The sequence below is a fragment of the Ranitomeya imitator genome, chromosome 5, assembly GCF_032444005.1.
Source record: "Ranitomeya imitator isolate aRanImi1 chromosome 5, aRanImi1.pri, whole genome shotgun sequence".
NCBI lineage: Eukaryota > Metazoa > Chordata > Amphibia > Anura > Dendrobatidae > Ranitomeya > Ranitomeya imitator.
This window is the reverse complement of record NC_091286.1, coordinates 150,446,610-150,468,159: the sequence shown is the minus strand read 5'-3', so window position 1 is coordinate 150,468,159 and position 21,550 is coordinate 150,446,610.

The window sequence follows — 21,550 nt, the reverse complement described above, 5'->3', positions numbered from 1 at the left end:
AATGTTACACACTCTGTTGTTGGTGGCAACAAATGAGAGAGATGCCACACACGCAGGACTGTCACTGAAGCACAAATGTAAATATTAATCTCCCACTGATTTGATTTTTTTTTTTTTTTCAGGGAGACTTTAGGAAAAAAAAATAATAGAATAAAATGATTTTTTCAGGAAGAATTTAGAAACCAAATAAAATAAAATGATTTTTTCAGGGAGAATTTAGAAAACAAATAAAACAAAAAAAGGCTTTCTATGGCCCACTGAGTGAGAGATGACGCACACAGGAGTCAGGAGTGGCACACAAGCCCAGAGGCCAATATTTATCTCCCACTGATTGATGTAGTGATTTTTTCAGGTAGATTTTGGAACCCAAATCAAGCTAAAAAAATAATAGGCTTTCTATGGCCCACAATTGGAGAGAGAGAGAGAGAGATGGCACACCCAGGAGTCAAGATTGGCACACAAGCAGAAAGGGCAATATTAATCTCCCACTGATTTGATTTTTTTTTTTTTTTTCCAGGGAGACTTTAGAAAAAAAAAATAATAAAAAAAAAAAATGATTTTTTCAGGAAGAATTTAGAAACCAAATAAAATAAAAATGATTTTTTCAGGGAGAATTTATAAAACAAATAAAACAAAAAATAGGCTTTCTATGGCCCACTGAGTGAGAGATGACGCACACAGGAGTCAGGAGTGGCACACAAGCCCAGAGGCCAATATTTATCTCCCACTGATTGATGTAGTGATTTTTTCAGGTAGATTTTGGAACCCAAATCAAGCTAAAAAAATAATAGGCTTTCTATGGCCCACAATTGGAGAGAGAGAGAGAGATGGCACACCCAGGAGTCAAGACTGGCACACAAGCAGAAAGGGCAATATTAATCTCCCACTGATTTGATTTTTTTTTTTTTTTCCAGGGAGACTTTAGAAAAAAAAAAAAATTAAAAAAAAAATGATTTTTTCAGGAAGAATTTAGAAACCAAATAAAATAAAAATGATTTTTTCAGGGAGAATTTATAAAACAAATAAAACAAAAAATAGGCTTTCTATGGCCCACTGAGTGAGAGATGACGCACACAGGAGTCAGGAGTGGCACACAAGCCCAGAGGCCAATATTTATCTCCCACTGATTGATTTATTGATTTTTTCAGGTAGAATTTAGAACCCAAATCAACCAAAAACATAAATAGGCTTTCTATGGCCCACTATTTGTGAGAGAGATGGCACGCTCAGGACTGGCACACAAGTCCAGAGGCCAATATTAATCTCCCACTTTTTATTTTTTTTCAGGGAAAATTTATAAACCCAATAAAAAAAATAATAAATAGGCTTTCTATGGCCCACTATCTGAGAGAGAGAGAGAGATGGCACGCTTAGGACTGGCACACAAGCCCAAAGGCCAATATTAATCTCCCTTTTTTTTTTCAGGGAGAATTTATAAAACCAAAAAAAAATAAATAAATAGGCTTTCTATGGCCCACTATTTGTGAGAGAGATGGCACGCTCAGGACTGGCACACAATCCCAGAGGCCAATATTAATCTCCCACTTTTTTTTTTTGTTCCAGGGAAAATTTATAAACCCAATAAAAAAAATAATAAATAGGCTTTCTATGGCCCACTATCTGAGAGAGAGAGATGGCACGCTTAGGACTGGCACACAAGCCCAAAGGCCAATATTAATCTCCCTTTTTTTTTTCAGGGAGAATTTATAAAACCAAAAAAAAATAAATAAATAGGCTTTCTATGGCCCACTATTTGTGAGAGAGATGGCACGCTCAGGACTGGCACACAAGCCCAGAGGCCAATATTAATCTCCCACTTTTTTTTTTTTGTTCCAGGGAAAATTTATAAACCCAATAAAAAAAATAATAAATAGGCTTTCTATGGCCCACTATCTGAGAGAGAGAGATGGCACGCTTAGGACTGGCACACAAGCCCAAAGGCCAATATTAATCTCCCACTGATTGATTTATTGATTTTTTCAGGTAGAGTTTAGAACCCAAATAAAGCAAAAAAAAAAAAATAGGCTTTCTATGGCCCACTGAGTGAGTGATGATGCACACAGGAGTCAGGAGTGGCACACTGAGGCCAATATTTTTCTCCCACTGATTGATGTAGTGATTTTTTCAGGTAGATTTTAGAACCCAAATCAAGCAAAAAAATAAATAGGCTTTCTATGGCCCACTGACTGAGAGATGGCACACACAGGAGTCAAGAGTGGCACACAAGCCCTGAGGCCAATATTTTTCTCCCACTGATTGATGTAGTGATTTTTTCAGGTAGATTTTATAACCCAAATCAAGCAAAAAAATAAATAGGCTTTCTATGGCCCACTGAGTGAGAGATGGCACACACAGGGATGGCACTCTAGCAGAAATGTCAATCTTAATCTCCCACAAAAAAAAAAAAACAACAGGGAGTGTCCAACAATTACTATCTCCCTGCAGTAATCTCAGCCAGGTATGGCAGGCAGCAATAAGGAGTGGACTGATGCACAAATTAAATAAAAAGTGTGGACAAACAAAAAAGATAGCTGTGCAGAAAGGAAGGAACAAGAGGATTTGTGCTTTGAAAAAAGCAGTTGGTTTGCACAGCGGCGTACACACAGCAATGCAGCTATCTGGGAGCCTTCTAGGGCAGCCCAATGAGCTACAGCGCTGAGGGGAAAAATAAAAAAAAAATGTAGCTTCCACTGTCCCTGCACACCGAAGGTGGTGTTGGGCAGTGGAAATCGCTACAGCACAAGCGGTTTGGTGGTTAATGGACCCTACCTAACGCTATCCCTGCTTCTGACGAAGCGGCAGCAACCTCTCCCTAAGCTCAGATCAGCAGTAGTAACATGGCGGTCGGCGGGAACGCCCCTTTATAGCCCCTGTGACGCCGCAGACAGCAAGCCAATCACTGCAATGCCCTTCTCTAAGATGGTGGGGACCAGGACCTATGTCATCACGCTGCCCACACTCTGCGTTTACCTTCATTGGCTGAGAAATGGCGCTTTTCGCGTCATTGAAACGCGACTTTGGCGCGAAAGTCGCGTACCGCATGGCCGACCCCGCACAGGGGTCGGATCGGGTTTCATGAAACCCGACTTTGCCAAAAGTCGGCGACTTTTGAAAATGAACGACCCGTTTCGCTCAACCCTAATGGCCACACATAATGCTCAATACTGTACAATGGCCATACATGATGCTCCATACTGTATAATGGCAACACATGATGCTCAATACCGTATAATGGCCACCCATGATGCTCAATTCTGTATAATGGCCACACATGATGCTCAATTGTGTATAATGGCCACACAGTGCTCCATACTGTATAATGGGCCCACATTATGCTCCATACTGCATAATAGCCACACAGTGCTCCATACTGTATAATGGCCCCACATGATGCTCAATACTGTATAATGGCCAAACAGTGCTCCATACTGTATAATGGGCACACATGATGCTCCATACTGTATAATGGCCCCACACTGTATAATGGCCCCACATGATGCTGCGTATAGTATAATGGCCCCACATGATGCTCAATGCTGTATTATGGCCACACATGATGCTCAATACTGTATAATTGCCACACAGTGCTCCATACTGTATAATGGCCCCACATGATGGTGTGTACAGTATAATAGCCCCACATGATGCTCCATACTGTATTATGGCCTCACATGATGCTCCATACTGTATAATGGCCCCACATTCTGCTCAATACTGTATAATGGCCACACATGACGATGCCAGTGTACAGTCGGGCTGTAGATGTGTCCCAGCAGCTCTGCTTAGGCAAATGCAGCCAAAGATTTCACCACCTGTCACTGTACACACTGCTGCCTCACAGATCCTGCACATTGCAATGTAGCCTAGCTCTGCGAACTCTGCATGCTCTTGGGCAACACCACTATCTACTGGCTCCACTCCATAACTGCTGTAGTATATAAAGGTATATAAAGGATACATATATATATATATATATATATATATATATGTATACTGTGCCTATCACTAACAGACTGCATTGGATTGCTCTGGCTAACGGGCTGCAATGGATTGCTCTGGCTAACAGGCTGCACTAGATTGCCCTGGCTAACAGTCTGCACTGGATTGCTCAGGCTAACAAGCTGCACTGGATTACTCTAACACCACACACACACACGTACCTCAGAATGTCCTCTCTCTCTCTGAACTATGGAGAAGATATGGAGGGGCGTGGCCTAATACAAGGGGGCATGTCGGCTGCCTCTCCTGCTGGCTGTGTGGGAGAAGCAAAGTCCCATGTGGGACTGCAGGGCACAGCCTCAAAATCGGGACAGTCCCACAGTATGAGGGACAGTTGGGAGCTATGGTGATAGACATGTAACTGCAGTTTCAGTCCCCACCTCCCGCATCTTCAGTAGCCACCACCACACCTTTGTACCCACTACTGCATTTTCAGTGGCCACCACCTCACTTCTGTCCATGCTGCCATCATATTTGGTCACAACCATCACAGTTTCTGCTTCTGACACCATTGTTACTTTCCCTGAATGAAAAATCATCACAGGGAGGGTGATAGAAGTAGGGCGAGTGACCGCAGCAATGGCTGCAATGCCCCACAGCTTCTGTCACTGCCTTCAAACGAATCGTAATCAGGGAGCAATAAAGAAAACAGGGTGAGTGACATTAGTGACACCCACCAGTGACATTTTGTTCTAGGGAGGTGACAGAAACTGTGGGACAGCACTGCTGTCACTTGCCCTGCTTATATCATTGCTCCCTGAAGATCTTTCTTTTTAGGGGAAGAAGTGGCGATGCCTGAAGTAGGGACTGTAATAGGATGACTAAAGATGTGGAGGTGGGTACAGAAGAAGTGTGGCCATAGCCATTGAAACTGGGGTCAGTCATCCATCACCACCCTGAAACAGGACTTTATCTTCCTACTCTTACTGTTTTCAGCGGACATCTCCCCCAACCCTGGTCCACCATCTCCCAACCTCAACCCCTAACCTAGCTCACATCAAAACCTTAGTAACATTATAAATATTTGTTGCATTTCTTCATCTCCTTTTAATTGTGCCCTCTGTAATCCACGGTCTGTATGTAACAAACTTCATTTCCTGCACAATTACTTTATGAACAACTCTCTTAAGCTGTTTGCCCTCACTAAAACCTGGATTCAGGATTCTGATACTGTCTCCCCTGCTGCCACTTCCCATGGTGGCTTACAATACTCCCATTCCCCGAGACCCACAAACAGACTTGGTGCTGGAGTCAGCATACTCCTGTCCCCACAATGCACTTTCCAGGTCATCCCCCTGTTCCATCACTCTCATTCCCTTAGTTTGAGGTCCAGGCCATCAGACTCTTCTGTCCCCTCTCCCTCAGAGTAGCGGTCATATACCAGCCCCCAGGCTCACCCACCCACTTCCTTGACCATTTATCTCCCCAGCTGCTGCACTTCATGTCCTCAGAAGTCCCAATCCTTATGCTGAGTGACTTCAACATCCCCTTTAACAGCCCCACTTCCACATTTGCATCCCAGCTTCTATCACTAACCACTAGTGTTGAGCAATACCGTCCGATACTTGAAAGTATCGGTATCGGATAGTATCGGCCGATACCCGAAAAATATCGGATATCGCCGATACCGATATCCGATACCAATACAAGTCAATGGGACATCAAGTATCAGAAGGTATTCTCATGGTTCCCAGGGTCTGAAGGAGAGGAAACTCTCCTTCAGGCCCTGGGATCCATAGAAATGTGTAAAATAAAGAATTAAAATAAAAAATAATTGATATGCTCACCTCTCCGGCGGCCCCTGGACATCACGCTGCTAACCGGGAGGCTTCTTTGTTTAAAATGCGCGCCTTTAGGACCTGCGAATGACGTCCCGGCTTCTGATTGGTCGCGTGCCGCCCATGTGACCGGCACGCGACCAATCAGAAGCCGCAACGTCATTCGCAGGTCCTCAATTCCTAGAATTAGGAGTTTTTGTGAATGAGAATGACGTCGCGGCTTCTGATTGGTCGCGTGCCGGTCATATGGGCAGCACGCGACCAATCAGAAGCCGCGACGTCATTCTCATTCACTAAACTCCTAATTCTAGGAATTGAGGACCTGCGAATGACGTCACGGCTTCTGATTGGTCGCGTGGCGGTCACATGGGCGGCACGCGACCAATCAGAAGCCGGGACGTCATTCGCAGGTCCTAACGGCGCGCATTTTAAACAAAGAACCCTCCCGGTTAGCAGCGTGATGTCCAGGGGCCGCCGGAGATGTGAGCATATCAATATTTTTTATTTTAATTCTTTATTTTACACATTTCTATTGATCCGATACCGATACCCGATATCACAAAAATATCGGATCTAGGTATCGGAATTCCGATACCGCAAGTATCGGCCGATACCCGATACTTGCGGTATCGGAATGCTTAACACTACTAACCACTTCTCTTGGCCTCTTACAGCTCTCAACCTCTTAAACACACAAAGATGGTAACACCCTTAACACCTAGATAACTTACCCCTTCCTCTCTCTGACCACAATATTCTCTCCTTCATGCTCATAAATTCTCGCCCACCCCAGCGCACTCCTACCTACCAGACATTCAGAAATCTACAAGCCATTAACCCTCATACACTTACAGACTCCCTACACTCATCACTGTCCACAATCTCCTCTTTTTCCTGTCCTGATCTGATTGTACATCACTACGATGACACTCTCAGAAGAACCCTTGACCAAGTAGCTCCCCTCACCCTCAGAACCTCCAAGCACAGAGTAAAACAGCCCTAGCTCACATGGCAAACTCTATTTCTCCAGCGATGCTCTAGGAGTGCTGAACGCTTACGGAGTTAAACTCGCACACCAGAAGACTTCATCCACTTCAACTTTATGTTAAGAACCTATAACTCTACCCTTCGCCTCGCCAAACAGACCTACTACACCTCCCTGATCTCCTCACTATCCAACAACCCCAAGAAACTTTTTTACACCTTTCACTCCCTCCTCAGGCCGAAATCACAAGCACTTATCACAGACATTTGTGCTGATGACCTGGCCTCCCACTTTATAGAGAAAATAGATAATATCCATCAGGAAATCCTCTCCCAGCCACCAGGTGCCGTGACTCCCATCCCTCCCTGCATTTCTCCTGGCTCACTCTCTACATTTGAACCCATCACAGAAGAAGAAGTCTCCAGGCTCCTCTCATCTTCTCATCCGACTACATGCACAACTGTCCCCATTCCCTCACATCTGCTCCAGTCTCTCTCTCCAGTCGTCACAACTCACCTAACTGCAATCTTTAATCTCTCCCTTTCCTTGGGCATTATCCCCATCTCCTTCAAACACTCTATCATTAATCCATTATTAAAGAAACCCTCTCTCAACCCATCCTGCACAAACAACTACAGACCAATCTCCCTTTCATCTCTAAACACTTGGAGCCCTTGGTCTACTCCTGCCTTACCCATTACCTCTCCACTCATTCCCTTCTAGACCCTTTATAGTCCGGTTTCTGCCTCCTACATTGAACAGAAACTTCACTCATCAAAGTGACCAATGACCTTCTGACAGCAAAATGTAACAGTCACAACTCTCTGCTCGTTCTTCTCGACATTTCTGCAGCTTTCAACACTGTTGACCACCATCTCCTACTCTCTAGGCTCCAGTCACTAGGCATTTAAGACACTGCTCTCTACTGGTTCTCTTCCTATCTTTCTGACTGCTCCTTTAGTGTTTTGTTCACTCGCTCCACTTCATCTCCTCTTCCTCTCAATGTTGGGGTACCTCAGGGCTCAGTCCTTGGCCCCCTTCTTTTCTCTCTCTACACGGACCCAATTGGACAGACCATCAGCAGATTTGGCTTTCAGTACCATCTTTATGCTGATGACACACAAATATACACGTCATCCCCTGACTTTACCCCCACTGTACTGCAGAATGCTAGTGACTGTCTGTTCACAGTCTCCAACATCATGTCCACTCTCTATCTGAATCTCAACCTTTTCAAAACTGAACTTCTTTTGCTTCCACTGTCTTCTAACCTCCCTAAATCTGACATCTCCCTTTCAGTGGGTGGCACCATAATAACACCCAGGCAGCAGGCATCCTGTCTGGGTGTTATGTTTAACACCAATTTCTCATTCACCTTTCATATACAATCTCTTACTTGCTCTTACCACTTACACCTAAAGAACATCTCTAGAATTCGCCCTTTTCTCACCTTTGAGACAACGAAAACCCTCACTGTCACCCTGATCCACTCCCGCCTGGACTACTGTAACGCTCTATTAATTGGCCTCCCCTCACTTGACTTTCCCCTCTCCAGTCTATCCTTAATGCAGCAGGCAGGGTCGTCCATCTAGCTAATCGGAACTCGGACGTGTCCGCTCTTCGCCAGTCGTTACACTGGCTGCCCATTCATTGCAGGATACAATTCAAAGTACTTGTTCTCACCCACAAAGCTCTCCACAGTGCGGCACCCCCATACATCTTCTCCCTCATTTCTGTCTATCAGCCAGACCTTCGACTAACCTCTGCACTAATCCATATCTCCCACTTCCGTCCCCAAGACTTCTCCCGCATTGCGCCAATCCTCTGGAATGCTCTACCCCAAGAAATTAGGACCAGTCACAACTTGCACAGTTTTAGTCGCTCCCTCAAAACACACTTGTTCAGAGCGGCCTATCACATTCCCTAATCAAAGTGATTTTATGTGTAAATGTGTGTGTGTAGCCCATTTACTATCTCTATCTATCCCCCACTCCTTCAAGATGGCTGGACCATCATTGTAAATACATACCTGTACCTTGTATCTCCCACACCTCATTGTAGATTGTAAGCTCTCACGAGCAGTGTTGTTTTATTTTGCTTTAATTATTGTATTACTGTTAACGCTGTTACTTATGACTGTTGTGTTTGAAACTGTAAAACTGTAAAGTGCTGCAGAATATGTTGCCGCTATATAAATAAAGATTATTATCTGGGATGGTAGTGACAGAAGCTATTGGTACATGACTGCAGCACTGCCGCCTGATGACATCCTTATTCAAGAAGTGTTATAGAATCTGAGAGGGTGTGACTGCATGGGCCATCCTGTAGTGTCTTGTTTGAGATTCTCTTCAAACGAAACATCACAGTAAGAGATTAATAAAAGTAAAGAAATAGGGATTAGCAGGAGAATGGTAGGGAATTTTATAGCAAAGCAAATAAAAATGGTTAGGAATTAAAACTATTTATTGACAGCATTATAGGTATCAGACAATAGTTTTTATAGGAAATTATTGCATGTTTGTTTCTGCAGACCTGTTTTATTAGCCCAATTTGACAACCATACAGGTCACACTTGTACTGAGGCCTGCTGCCACATTTTGTTTGCTGTATGTGAGTCGCCCGGCCAGGGCAGTGGGGTACTCGGTACCGTGTCCAGTCTGCAATGGGGATGTCACGGTGGCTGCATCCCGGTCCGTGGCCCAGGGGCTCAACTTTAAAGGGGAATGGTCTTTAAAAGGGAAAATGTTCAAAGTCTGTAGTGACGCCACCTGTGGTGTTCGGTCAGTAGTGGGACTGACGCTGCTTTAAAGGTGTCCTCTGGGGGATGATACTGCAGCACGGATGGTCCCCAGGGGTCCTAAGGTGTGTGGCCAAGATGATGGTATGTGCCGATGCATAAATGGAGAAGAAAAGTTGTAAGTCTTTACCTGGTTTACTGCAGATGGTAGTCTACAGTACAGGGCACACGCAACAGGTACATTAGGAGTCCAGGCAGTCCAGAGACAAGTGGAATCCCCTGGGCAGGTCAGGTTGGGGACCTTCCACTCTGCGCTTACTGTGTCTGAGGTCCCTGCTGCCACTAAGTGCTCCAAACACAGTCCTAGTTGTTTCCCCTGTCCTGGGACAGGTACCTGTATGGTAGGCAGCTTGAGCCGTACCTACTGAGGGTTTTCGCATGGTGACTCCAGGCTTCACGGTGCTGCTGTACCACAGGTGTGAATGGGCAATGTCCGTGCAATTCTATGCCCTCCGGTTCTGCTCTGTGTGTTAGAGTTTCCACAAAAGCCTCGGGTTCCCGGTACCCAGTTTCTGCACACTGACTCCTTGGAGGCCTACTCATAGCCTCGTTAGGTCCTGTATCTCCTCTCCACTCCCTTCCTGTCTGTCCTCGCTCACAGACTCTCCGTGCAGACTCAACTGCACTCACTGGTCTCCTGGGGCCAACTGTCTGACTCTTCCTCCAAACCAGGATCTTTATTCAGGGAAGCTGCCATAAAACAGGGTTCTGAGCTCCCCCTCCTGGCCTGGATTTGGAAGGTATTGTGTGGGTAATAACCTGCCAAAGGTAATCTCACTTTTCTCTAGGCATAGCACTACCCTCCCCGAGAGGAAGGCAGCACTACTGTGGTACCCGAACTCCTGGGGTGCCACATATGCGTACCTATCTACCTGCAGAGTGACCCTTCAAGAAAGGAATATGAAAGGATACAAATTACCATTGTGAAACCTGCCCTGAGATACCTGGCCTTTGCATTTAGGATTGCTTTAAAGCATACTACACATCCATGAATTGATATAATTTGCTTTTACTCTGTTAAGACAACACCCTTGTACTCTGCACAACTTACACATACAACCACATTTTTAATTCATGCACCAGTAAAACGCATTATTTTCATTACTATAGTTATGCATCTAGACAATTCCTTGAGGGTGTACTTTCCAAAATGGGGTAATTTGTGGGGATTTCAACTGTTTAGGCAAATCGGGGTCTCACCAAACATGATATGGCACCTGCACACCATTCCATCAAAGTCTGTGCTCCAAAACATCACTTCTTCCTTTCGGAGCTCGGCAGTGTGCCAAAACTGTACTTTCCCACTACAAATGTGGTTTTGGCGTACTCAGGGGGAATTGCACAACAAATTGTTTTTGTCCATTTCCTCCCCCCCCCTTCCCTTGTCAAAATGAAAAAATCTGGGCTAAAGCAACATTTTTGTGGAAATTGTTTTTCATTTCTCATTTTTTTCATTTTCAAGGTTCGACATTATAAACTTTTATAAAGCACCTGTGGGCTAATGGTGCTCATAACACATCTAGATAAATTTGTTCAGGGATACAGTTTCCAAAATATGGTCACTTGAGGGGGGGTTTCCACTGTTTAAGCACATCTGGGGCTCTACAAACAAGACATGGCGCATGCACACCATTCAATCAAAGCCTGCGCTCTAAAATGTAGCTTCTTCCTTTTGGAGCTTGGCAGTGTATACAAACAGTAGCTTATCACCACAAATGGGGTTTCGGCATACACAGGAGAAATTGCACAACAAATTTTGGGGTCCATGGTTTCCTGCTATCCTTGTGAAAATGAAAAAATTGTGGGTTAAAGCAACATTTTGAGAGAAAACATTTTTTTACTTTCTCATTTTTTTATTTTCATGGTTCAAGGTTGTAAACTTCTGTAATGCACCGGTGGGTTCACGGTGCTCATCACACATCTAAATTAACTCCTTCAGGGATATAGTTTCTGAAATGGGGTCACTTAACATGGTGCCCGCACCTCATTCAATCAAAGACTACTCTCCAAAACATTACTTGTTCATTTCAGAGCTCGGCAGTGTGTCCAAATAGTAGTTTTCCACCACAATTGTGGGATCGACGAAATTGCACAACAAATTTTGGGGTCTATTTTCTTCTGTCACCAGTGTGAAAATGAAAAATTTGAGGCTAGAACAATATTTTTGTGGTTAAAATTCGATTTTTCAAATATAAAAATTTGTGAAGCACCTGGAAGTTCAAGGTTCTCACCACACATCTAAATAAATTCCATGAGGGGTCTGGTTTAAAAAATTAGGTCACTTGTGGTGGGTTTCAACTGTTTAGGCACATTTGGGTATCTGCAAGTATGTCATGGCATTTGTCATAAATTACAGCCAATTTTGAACTTCAAAAGTAAAAATGTGCTCCTTCCCGTCCCAAACCTTGTGAAAATGCAAAAATTGGGGCTAAAGCCACATATTTGTAGGAAAAAGTAAAATTTTCTTTTTTTTGTTCCAAATTGCTTTAATTCTTGTAAAGAACCTAGAGGCTTTATGAGCTTCTTGAATGTGGTTTTGAGCACTTTATGGGCAACGCAGCGGCGACGCACGCGTCATGCGCCCCTATGTTTAACATGGGGGGTGCATGCGTTTTTGCTTGTTGCATTTTGCGACAAATGCGTCTTTTTTGCCACAAGCGTCGGACCAAGAAAACGCAACAAGTTGCATTTTTCTTGTGTCCGATTTTCGGCAAAAAACGACGCACGCGTCGCAACACGCAGCGTTTTTGCGTGCGTTTTGCCGCATTTTTCGGTGCGTTGTGCGTCGCGTCGCCGACGCAGCGGCGCACAACGCTAGTCTGAACGTAGCCTCAGTAAGTAACATTTACCATGTGCCTACTTTACATCAGCATAATTTTGTAAACATAATTCTTTTTTGTTAGGAATTTAGAAGGGTTAAAAGTTTATCAGCATTTTCTCATTTTTCCAAAGTTTACAAAACCAATTTTTTTAAGGGACCATATTTGAAGTGACTTTAAGGGGCCTATATGACAGAAAATACCCAAAAGTGAAACCACTTTAAAAACTGCACCCGACGCACACTAGCACAACGCTAGTCTGAACGTACCCTAACTACTTTGTGTGATAAAACTATTTGTTTTAAAGGCATAAAAATTGAAAGTTTGAAAATTGCAAAATGTTCATAATTTTTGTCAAAATTCTGATATTTTCACAAATAAAAACAAAACAATATTGAGCAAAACTTACCACTACTATGAAGTACATGTCCTGAAAAAACAAACTCACAATCACTGGGATACATTGAACCTTTTCAGAGTTTTACCTAATATAGCGACACTGGTCAGAATTGTAAAATTTGGCTTCATTAGGAAGGTGAAAACAGGCTTCAGGATAAAGAGGTTAAACAGATTTCTTTATCAACTTTAATTTTCAAATTCAGAATTTTTCATGGAAATATAACAATCATAAACAATGATCAACCACTATATTCACCAGGTGAAGGAAATTTAATTTATTTATAATCCTTTGCTTATATAGCGCTTTCATATTCCATAGCACTTTACAGACATTAATCCTATTGGTATGTCTTTGAAATGTGGGAGAACATCCGAAAACCCAGAGGAAACCCAGGAAAACACGGAGAAAACATACAAATTCCTTGCCGATGTTGTCATTGATAGGACTTGAACACAGGACCACAGTGCTTTAAAGCAACAGTGCTAACCACTGAGCTAACATGTCCAAAGCACAAACCAGTATTTTCTCTATATTATAATTTTTATGCATAGTTTCCAACTTCAAGCTGTACAAACTTGAATGCTTATTGGATGAAGCCGATCAGGTGATATGTATTTGTGTAATAAGAGAGGATGTGGCCTAAAGATCTCAAAACTTGTTATCAAGGTGTGCAGAATTATTAGGCAAGTTGTTTTCCTCAGAAGAGTGGGTAAAAAAAGATGTAAATGACTCTAAAAACTAAAAAAAAAAATAGATAAAAGTCTTACAGAAGGATGCAGCCCTCTTGAAATTGCTAAAATATTGGAGCGTGATCACTAGTGTTGAGCATTCCGATACCGCAAGTATCGGGTATCGGCCGATACTTGCGGTATCGGAATTCCGATACCGAGATCCGATATTTTTGTGATATCGGGTATCGGTATCGGAAGTGTAAAATAAAGAATTAAAATAAAAAATATTGTTATATTCACCTCTCCGGCGGCCCCTGGACATCTGCGCGAGGAACCGGCGTCCGGCACGGCTTCTTTCTTCAAAATGCGCGCCTTTAGGACCTGTGGTATGACGTCCCGGCTTCTGATTGGTCGCGTGCCGCCCATGTGACCGCCACGCGACCAATCAGAAGCCGCGACGTCATTCCTCAGTTAAAGTCCTAGAATGAGCGCCTTTTAGGACCTGAGGAATGACGTCGCGGCTTCTGATTGAGAGATGCCGTAAAGTGGCTACGAGGTACACATAAATATGGCCATTTTTATGCGCTAAAAGCTCTCATTTTTCATATTTCTAGTGCAGTAATGCAGTTCAAATTTCGTGTTTTCAAGTTTGCATGTTTTGGCGCTGCAGTATGCTGCCCTTTTTACTTAACTATATACGAGTTGGCGACTCTGGGTTCAGCACCTGTTCACACTCAGTCTATGTTTGGATGTGCAGGTCAGGTTTTTGAAATGTATTCTTTAGCCTTCTGATCGTGCACTCCCTGCCTCCTAGCCACAGGTGTTTTAATTATAGTAGGTCCAATACCCCTCCACAGAAAGAGAGAATTTGAGTCCAAGAAGAGGTTTCACATGTACCCATTCAGATGGAGACGTTTATTCTCGGTGAGGTAGGTCAAGCGTAGGACCTCGTATAAGAGAGATGCCGTAAAGTGGCTACGAGGTACACATAAATATGGCCATTTTTATGCGCTAAAAGCTCTCATTTTTCATATTTCTAGTGCAGTAATGCAGTTCAAATTTCGTGTTTTCAAGTTTGCATGTTTTGGCGCTGCAGTGTGCTGCCCTTTTTACTTAACTATATACGAGTTGGCGACTCTGGGTTCAGCACCTGTTCACACTCAGTCTATGTTTGGATGTGCAGGTCAGGTTTTTGAAATGTATTCTTTAGCCTTCTGATCGTGCACTCCCTGCCTCCTAGCCACAGGTGTTTTAATTATAGTAGGTCCAATACCCCTCCACAGAAAGAGAGAATTTGAGTCCAAGAAGAGGTTTCAATGTACCCATTCAGATGGAGACGTTTATTCTCGGTGAGGTAGGTCAAGCGTAGGACCTCGTATAAGAGAGATGCCGTAAAGTGGCTACGAGGTACACATAAATATGGCCATTTTTATGCGCTAAAAGCTCTCATTTTTCATATTTCTAGTGCAGTAATGCAGTTCAAATTTCGTGTTTTCAAGTTTGCATGTTTTGGCGCTGCAGTGTGCTGCCCTTTTTACTTAACTATATACGAGTTGGCGACTCTGGGTTCAGCACCTGTTCACACTCAGTCTATGTTTGGATGTGCAGGTCAGGTTTTTGAAATGTATTCTTTAGCCTTCTGATCGTGCACTCCCTGCCTCCTAGCCACAGGTGTTTTAATTATAGTAGGTCCAATACCCCTCCACAGAAAGAGAGAATTTGAGTCCAAGAAGAGGTTTCACATGTACCCATTCAGATGGAGACGTTTATTCTCGGTGAGGTAGGTCAAGCGTAGGACCTCGTATAAGAGAGATGCCGTAAAGTGGCTACGAGGTACACATAAATATGGCCATTTTTATGCGCTAAAAGCTCTCATTTTTCATATTTCTAGTGCAGTAATGCAGTTCAAATTTCGTGTTTTCAAGTTTGCATGTTTTGGCGCTGCAGTGTGCTGCCCTTTTTACTTAACTATATACGAGTTGGCGACTCTGGGTTCAGCACCTGTTCACACTCAGTCTATGTTTGGATGTGCAGGTCAGGTTTTTGAAATGTATTCTTTAGCCTTCTGATCGTGCACTCCCTGCCTCCTAGCCACAGGTGTTTTAATTATAGTAGGTCCAATACCCCTCCACAGAAAGAGAGAATTTGAGTCCAAGAAGAGGTTTCACATGTACCCATTCAGATGGAGACGTTTATTCTCGGTGAGGTAGGTCAAGCGTAGGACCTCGTATAAGAGAGATGCCGTAAAGTGGCTACGAGGTACACATAAATATGGCCATTTTTATGCGCTAAAAGCTCTCATTTTTCATATTTCTAGTGCAGTAATGCAGTTCAAATTTCGTGTTTTCAAGTTTGCATGTTTTGGCGCTGCAGTGTGCTGCCCTTTTTACTTAACTATATACGAGTTGGCGACTCTGGGTTCAGCACCTGTTCACACTCAGTCTATGTTTGGATGTGCAGGTCAGGTTTTTGAAATGTATTCTTTAGCCTTCTGATCGTGCACTCCCTGCCTCCTAGCCACAGGTGTTTTAATTATAGTAGGTCCAATACCCCTCCACAGAAAGAGAGAATTTGAGTCCAAGAAGAGGTTTCACATGTACCCATTCAGATGGAGACGTTTATTCTCGGTGAGGTAGGTCAAGCGTAGGACCTCGTATAAGAGAGATGCCGTAAAGTGGCTACGAGGTACACATAAATATGGCCATTTTTATGCGCTAAAAGCTCTCATTTTTCATATTTCTAGTGCAGTAATGCAGTTCAAATTTCGTGTTTTCAAGTTTGCATGTTTTGGCGCTGCAGTGTGCTGCCCTTTTTACTTAACTATATACGAGTTGGCGACTCTGGGTTCAGCACCTGTTCACACTCAGTCTATGTTTGGATGTGCAGGTCAAGTTTTTGAAATGTATTCTTTAGCCTTCTGATCGTGCACTCCCTGCCTCCTAGCCACAGGTGTTTTAATTATAGTAGGTCCAATACCCCTCCACAGAAAGAGAGAATTTGAGTCCAAGAAGAGGTTTCACATGTACCCATTCAGATGGAGACGTTTATTCTCGGTGAGGTAGGTCAAGCGTAGGACCTCGTATAAGAGAGATGCCGTAAAGTGGCTACGAGGTACACATAAATATGGCCATTTTTATGCGCTAAAAGCTCTCATTTTTCATATTTCTAGTGCAGTAATGCAGTTCAAATTTCGTGTTTTCAAGTTTGCATGTTTTGGCGCTGCAGTGTGCTGCCCTTTTTACTTAACTATATACGAGTTGGCGACTCTGGGTTCAGCACCTGTTCACACTCAGTCTATGTTTGGATGTGCAGGTCAGGTTTTTGAAATGTATTCTTTAGCCTTCTGATCGTGCACTCCCTGCCTCCTAGCCACAGGTGTTTTAATTATAGTAGGTCCAATACCCCTCCACAGAAAGAGAGAATTTGAGTCCAAGAAGAGGTTTCACATGTACCCATTCAGATGGAGACGTTTATTCTCGGTGAGGTAGGTCAAGCGTAGGACCTCGTATAAGAGAGATGCCGTAAAGTGGCTACGAGGTACACATAAATATGGCCATTTTTATGCGCTAAAAGCTCTCATTTTTCATATTTCTAGTGCAGTAATGCAGTTCAAATTTCGTGTTTTCAAGTTTGCATGTTTTGGCGCTGCAGTGTGCTGCCCTTTTTACTTAACTATATACGAGTTGGCGACTCTGGGTTCAGCACCTGTTCACACTCAGTCTATGTTTGGATGTGCAGGTCAGGTTTTTGAAATGTATTCTTTAGCCTTCTGATCGTGCACTCCCTGCCTCCTAGCCACAGGTGTTTTAATTATAGTAGGTCCAATACCCCTCCACAGAAAGAGAGAATTTGAGTCCAAGAAGAGGTTTCACATGTACCCATTCAGATGGAGACGTTTATTCTCGGTGAGGTAGGTCAAGCGTAGGACCTCGTATAAGAGAGATGCCGTAAAGTGGCTACGAGGTACACATAAATATGGCCATTTTTATGCGCTAAAAGCTCTCATTTTTCATATTTCTAGTGCAGTAATGCAGTTCAAATTTCGTGTTTTCAAGATTGCATGTTTTGGCGCTGCAGTGTGCTGCCCTTTTTACTTAACTATATACGAGTTGGCGACTCTGGGTTCAGCACCTGTTCACACTCAGTCTATGTTTGGATGTGCAGGTCAGGTTTTTGAAATGTATTCTTTAGCCTTCTGATCGTGCACTCCCTGCCTCCTAGCCACAGGTGTTTTAATTATAGTAGGTCCAATACCCCTCCACAGAAAGAGAGAATTTGAGTCCAAGAAGAGGTTTCACATGTACCCATTCAGATGGAGACGTTTATTCTCGGTGAGGTAGGTCAAGCGTAGGACCTCGTATAAGAGAGATGCCGTAAAGTGGCTACGAGGTACACATAAATATGGCCATTTTTATGCGCTAAAAGCTCTCATTTTTCATATTTCTAGTGCAGTAATGCAGTTCAAATTTCGTGTTTTCAAGTTTGCATGTTTTGGCGCTGCAGTGTGCTGCCCTTTTTACTTAACTATATACGAGTTGGCGACTCTGGGTTCAGCACCTGTTCACACTCAGTCTATGTTTGGATGTGCAGGTCAGGTTTTTGAAATGTATTCTTTAGCCTTCTGATCGTGCACTCCCTGCCTCCTAGCCACAGGTGTTTTAATTATAGTAGGTCCAATACCCCTCCACAGAAAGAGAGAATTTGAGTCCAAGAAGAGGTTTCACATGTACCCATTCAGATGGAGACGTTTATTCTCGGTGAGGTAGGTCAAGCGTAGGACCTCGTATAAGAGAGATGCCGTAAAGTGGCTACGAGGTACACATAAATATGGCCATTTTTATGCGCTAAAAGCTCTCATTTTTCATATTTCTAGTGCAGTAATGCAGTTCAAATTTCGTGTTTTCAAGTTTGCATGTTTTGGCGCTGCAGTGTGCTGCCCTTTTTACTTAACTATATACGAGTTGGCGACTCTGGGTTCAGCACCTGTTCACACTCAGTCTATGTTTGGATGTGCAGGTCAGGTTTTTGAGACATGGGCGGCACGCGACCAATCAGAAGCCGGGACGTCATTCCACAGGTCCTAAAGGCGCGCATTTTGAAGAAAGAAGCCGTGCCGGACGCCGGATCCTCCCGCTGATGTCCAGGGGCCGCCGGAGAGGTGAATATAACAATATTTTTTATTTTAATTCTTTATTTTACACTTTAATATGGATCCCAGGGCCTGAAGGAGAGTTTCCTCTCCTTCAGACCCTGGGATCCATGAGGATACATTCCGATACTTGATGTCCCATTGACTTGTATTGGTATCGGATATCGGTATCGGCGATATCCGATATTTTTCGGGTATCGGCCGATACTATCCGATACCGATACTTTCAAGTATCGGACGGTATCGCTCAACACTAGTGATCACAGATCAATCAAAAGTTTAGTTTAAAATAATGAATAGAGTCACAAAAAATGTGTTGAGAAAAAATGAAGCACATTAGGTTTTAAAAGAAAGGTTTTAAAAGAATCAAAAACGTGAAGTGATCAGGAACCCATTATCCCCCAGCATTGTCATATTACAGAAGTGGCCAGAAGTGCAGGGTGTTTGGTGCTCACAGACACAGCCAAGGTACGAAAGGCTGAAACATGACCACCACTGAAGTGGAAACATCAATACTGGGCCAAGAAATATATGAAAATAGTTTTTTCAAAGGTTTTATGGACTGATTAGCCGCTATTAATAAAGAGGAGCTGTGTGGACCTTTTTGGGTTGAAGATGGATACAAAATAAACTCCCATGCCTGTTATTCACTAGTGCTGTCATATCATATTCCTGGGCTGCCCAGAAGTACAGTACATGGTATTAAGTGCTAAGATTCGATCCCCGGTTTGCAAATAAAACTGCTAGGCACTTTTTCTCACACTACTAAAGCATGTCATGTTGCCCTGCAGCTATAACATCAAGTGGTTTATCATACCTTGTACAGTGGTAGTCAATTCCTGGGCTTTCACAGATCAGCAGTTCTCAGTGGAACACAGTTTGTATGGCAGTCTTTTTCTATCTCTGGAGTCATTTGGTAAGTCTTGTCTGTAGAGTGTAAGCTCTTATGGTAAGCAAGGTAATTGTTTCTCTTGCCTGTAGATTGTACGCTCTTATGGTCAGCAGGGTCCTCTCTCTCTACTGTAAAGTGTAAGCTCTTATGGTCAGTGGGATACTCTGTCCCTTCTTTTCCCCATGTGTATTGTCTGAGCAATAAAAAGCTTTCTAACATTGAGACTGACGCAAATGTATTTGTTCCAAATTTGTGAGATGTGTGTCGGCTCACCAGGGTGGTGTGATTGAAGAGAAAAGTAAATGAGTCGCCCACCAGGGCAATGGGGATACTCGGTAACGGGTCTGGTCACTCTTAACACTAGAAGTCCCAGAGAGGGGTCATTTAACATTTCTACCTTTGGAACCCATAGACAGGTCGAATGACCTGAAGGATTTTAGCTTACATCCTCTAATCACCGTCTTTTGTTCTGTAATTAAGGCCATTACTGTCGCACCACAGGAGGTTGTTGTTTCCATTGAGTTTAGCCATTTAGTTTCTAGTTAGTTCTATTCAGTTTATTGTATTTGATAATATGAAGACTATACATATTGTATTTAGTTTAGTTTTATTTGAGCAGAAAAGCACTGAAACAATTAATCATTTTTTATATATTTTAAATAGAGAATTAGAAATTTTAGAGCAAGGTACATCTGTGAGTAATGACCAGAAGCATTTGTGTCTAAGGCCTCAAGCACACTAGCGAAAAAAAATTGAGTGGAAATCGCACAAGAGGACTGAAATTTCAGTGTGAAAAATATATAAAAGAACAACTGTTATTTGTTTCCATGCTTTTTATTTTTGCTATAAAAATAATAAAAAAAATACAAGGAATAAAACAATTCCACACATATTTACAATAGGCTGCAGTGGGGGGCTGCGTGTGTGTGTGTGAGTGGCATGTCCTTCTTGTGTGACTAGCATTGCAGCACTCACTCAGCAGTCTGTCTGCACTGTCGGAACATACCTGGCACTGCCTGGGTATGTCCCTGGTACATTTGCCACATGTGTATTTGTAGCATTCAACACATCTCTCAGTTGCACAATTGTTCGTGCATCGATGGTTGACCTGACACTTCGCCCTTTTGCCAGGGCTGGGTGTGGAAAGTTGTTGCCGAAGGAGTTTCTCCTTGCGTGCCTTCTTTTCAGTCACATGAGAGCCAACTAACTCTTTTGCAAGCTCAACCAGGAAGTCCACCCGTCTCTCCTGCACCCCAGTGCATGCCTGATAAAGAACATGAGCATTCACTGCTGCCATGTCAATCATGTTGTAGCACACGGTGACTGGCCACCTCCGTGTTCCTGCACCACGCTGTACTCCCGCACCATTTGGTCCATTACATCCACACCGCACTTTGTGTGGTTGTATTGTGTGACCGTGTTTGGCTTCCTTTTGTTGGTATCCTCAGTCTCAACCATGCTGTGTATGCTGCTAAGAATGTAGACGGCCTTCTTTCATTTGGGTGCATACACTGTCAGTGTGGCACCAGTGGTTGAAAACACCTGAGTGGTGAATTCAGTGTGGTCCATCTGTCTAGCGGATTGAGGAATTTCCCGGCGACTCTTGTTGACTGTGCCGAGGATAGTGGTTTTCCGACTAAGCAGTCGTTGTGCAAGTGACAATGATGTAAAGAAATTGTCAGTGGTTACAGTTCTGCCCTTGTCCATGAATGGTTCCATCAGCCTCATCACTACAGTTTCGGACAGTCTCTCCCCGCTGGGATGACTGGGGTCCTTGCCAAGATATGGGAGGACATTACAGATATACTTTGATTTCAAGTCGCAAGCCACCCAAAACTTGATTCCAAACTTGTCTGTTTTTGTTGCAATCTATTGCAGAAAACAGCAGCGAGTCTTTGACGGGAAAAGCTGTTCATCAATAGTGATGTGTCGATGATCTCCACACATCGGAGATTGCAGCAAACTTATCGGTCTCCACTCACTCACTGCGTGTGAACATGTCATCAAAGCGTAGGTGTTGCATGATGTCTTGGAAGTGGTTTCGGGTCATAGTTGCAATG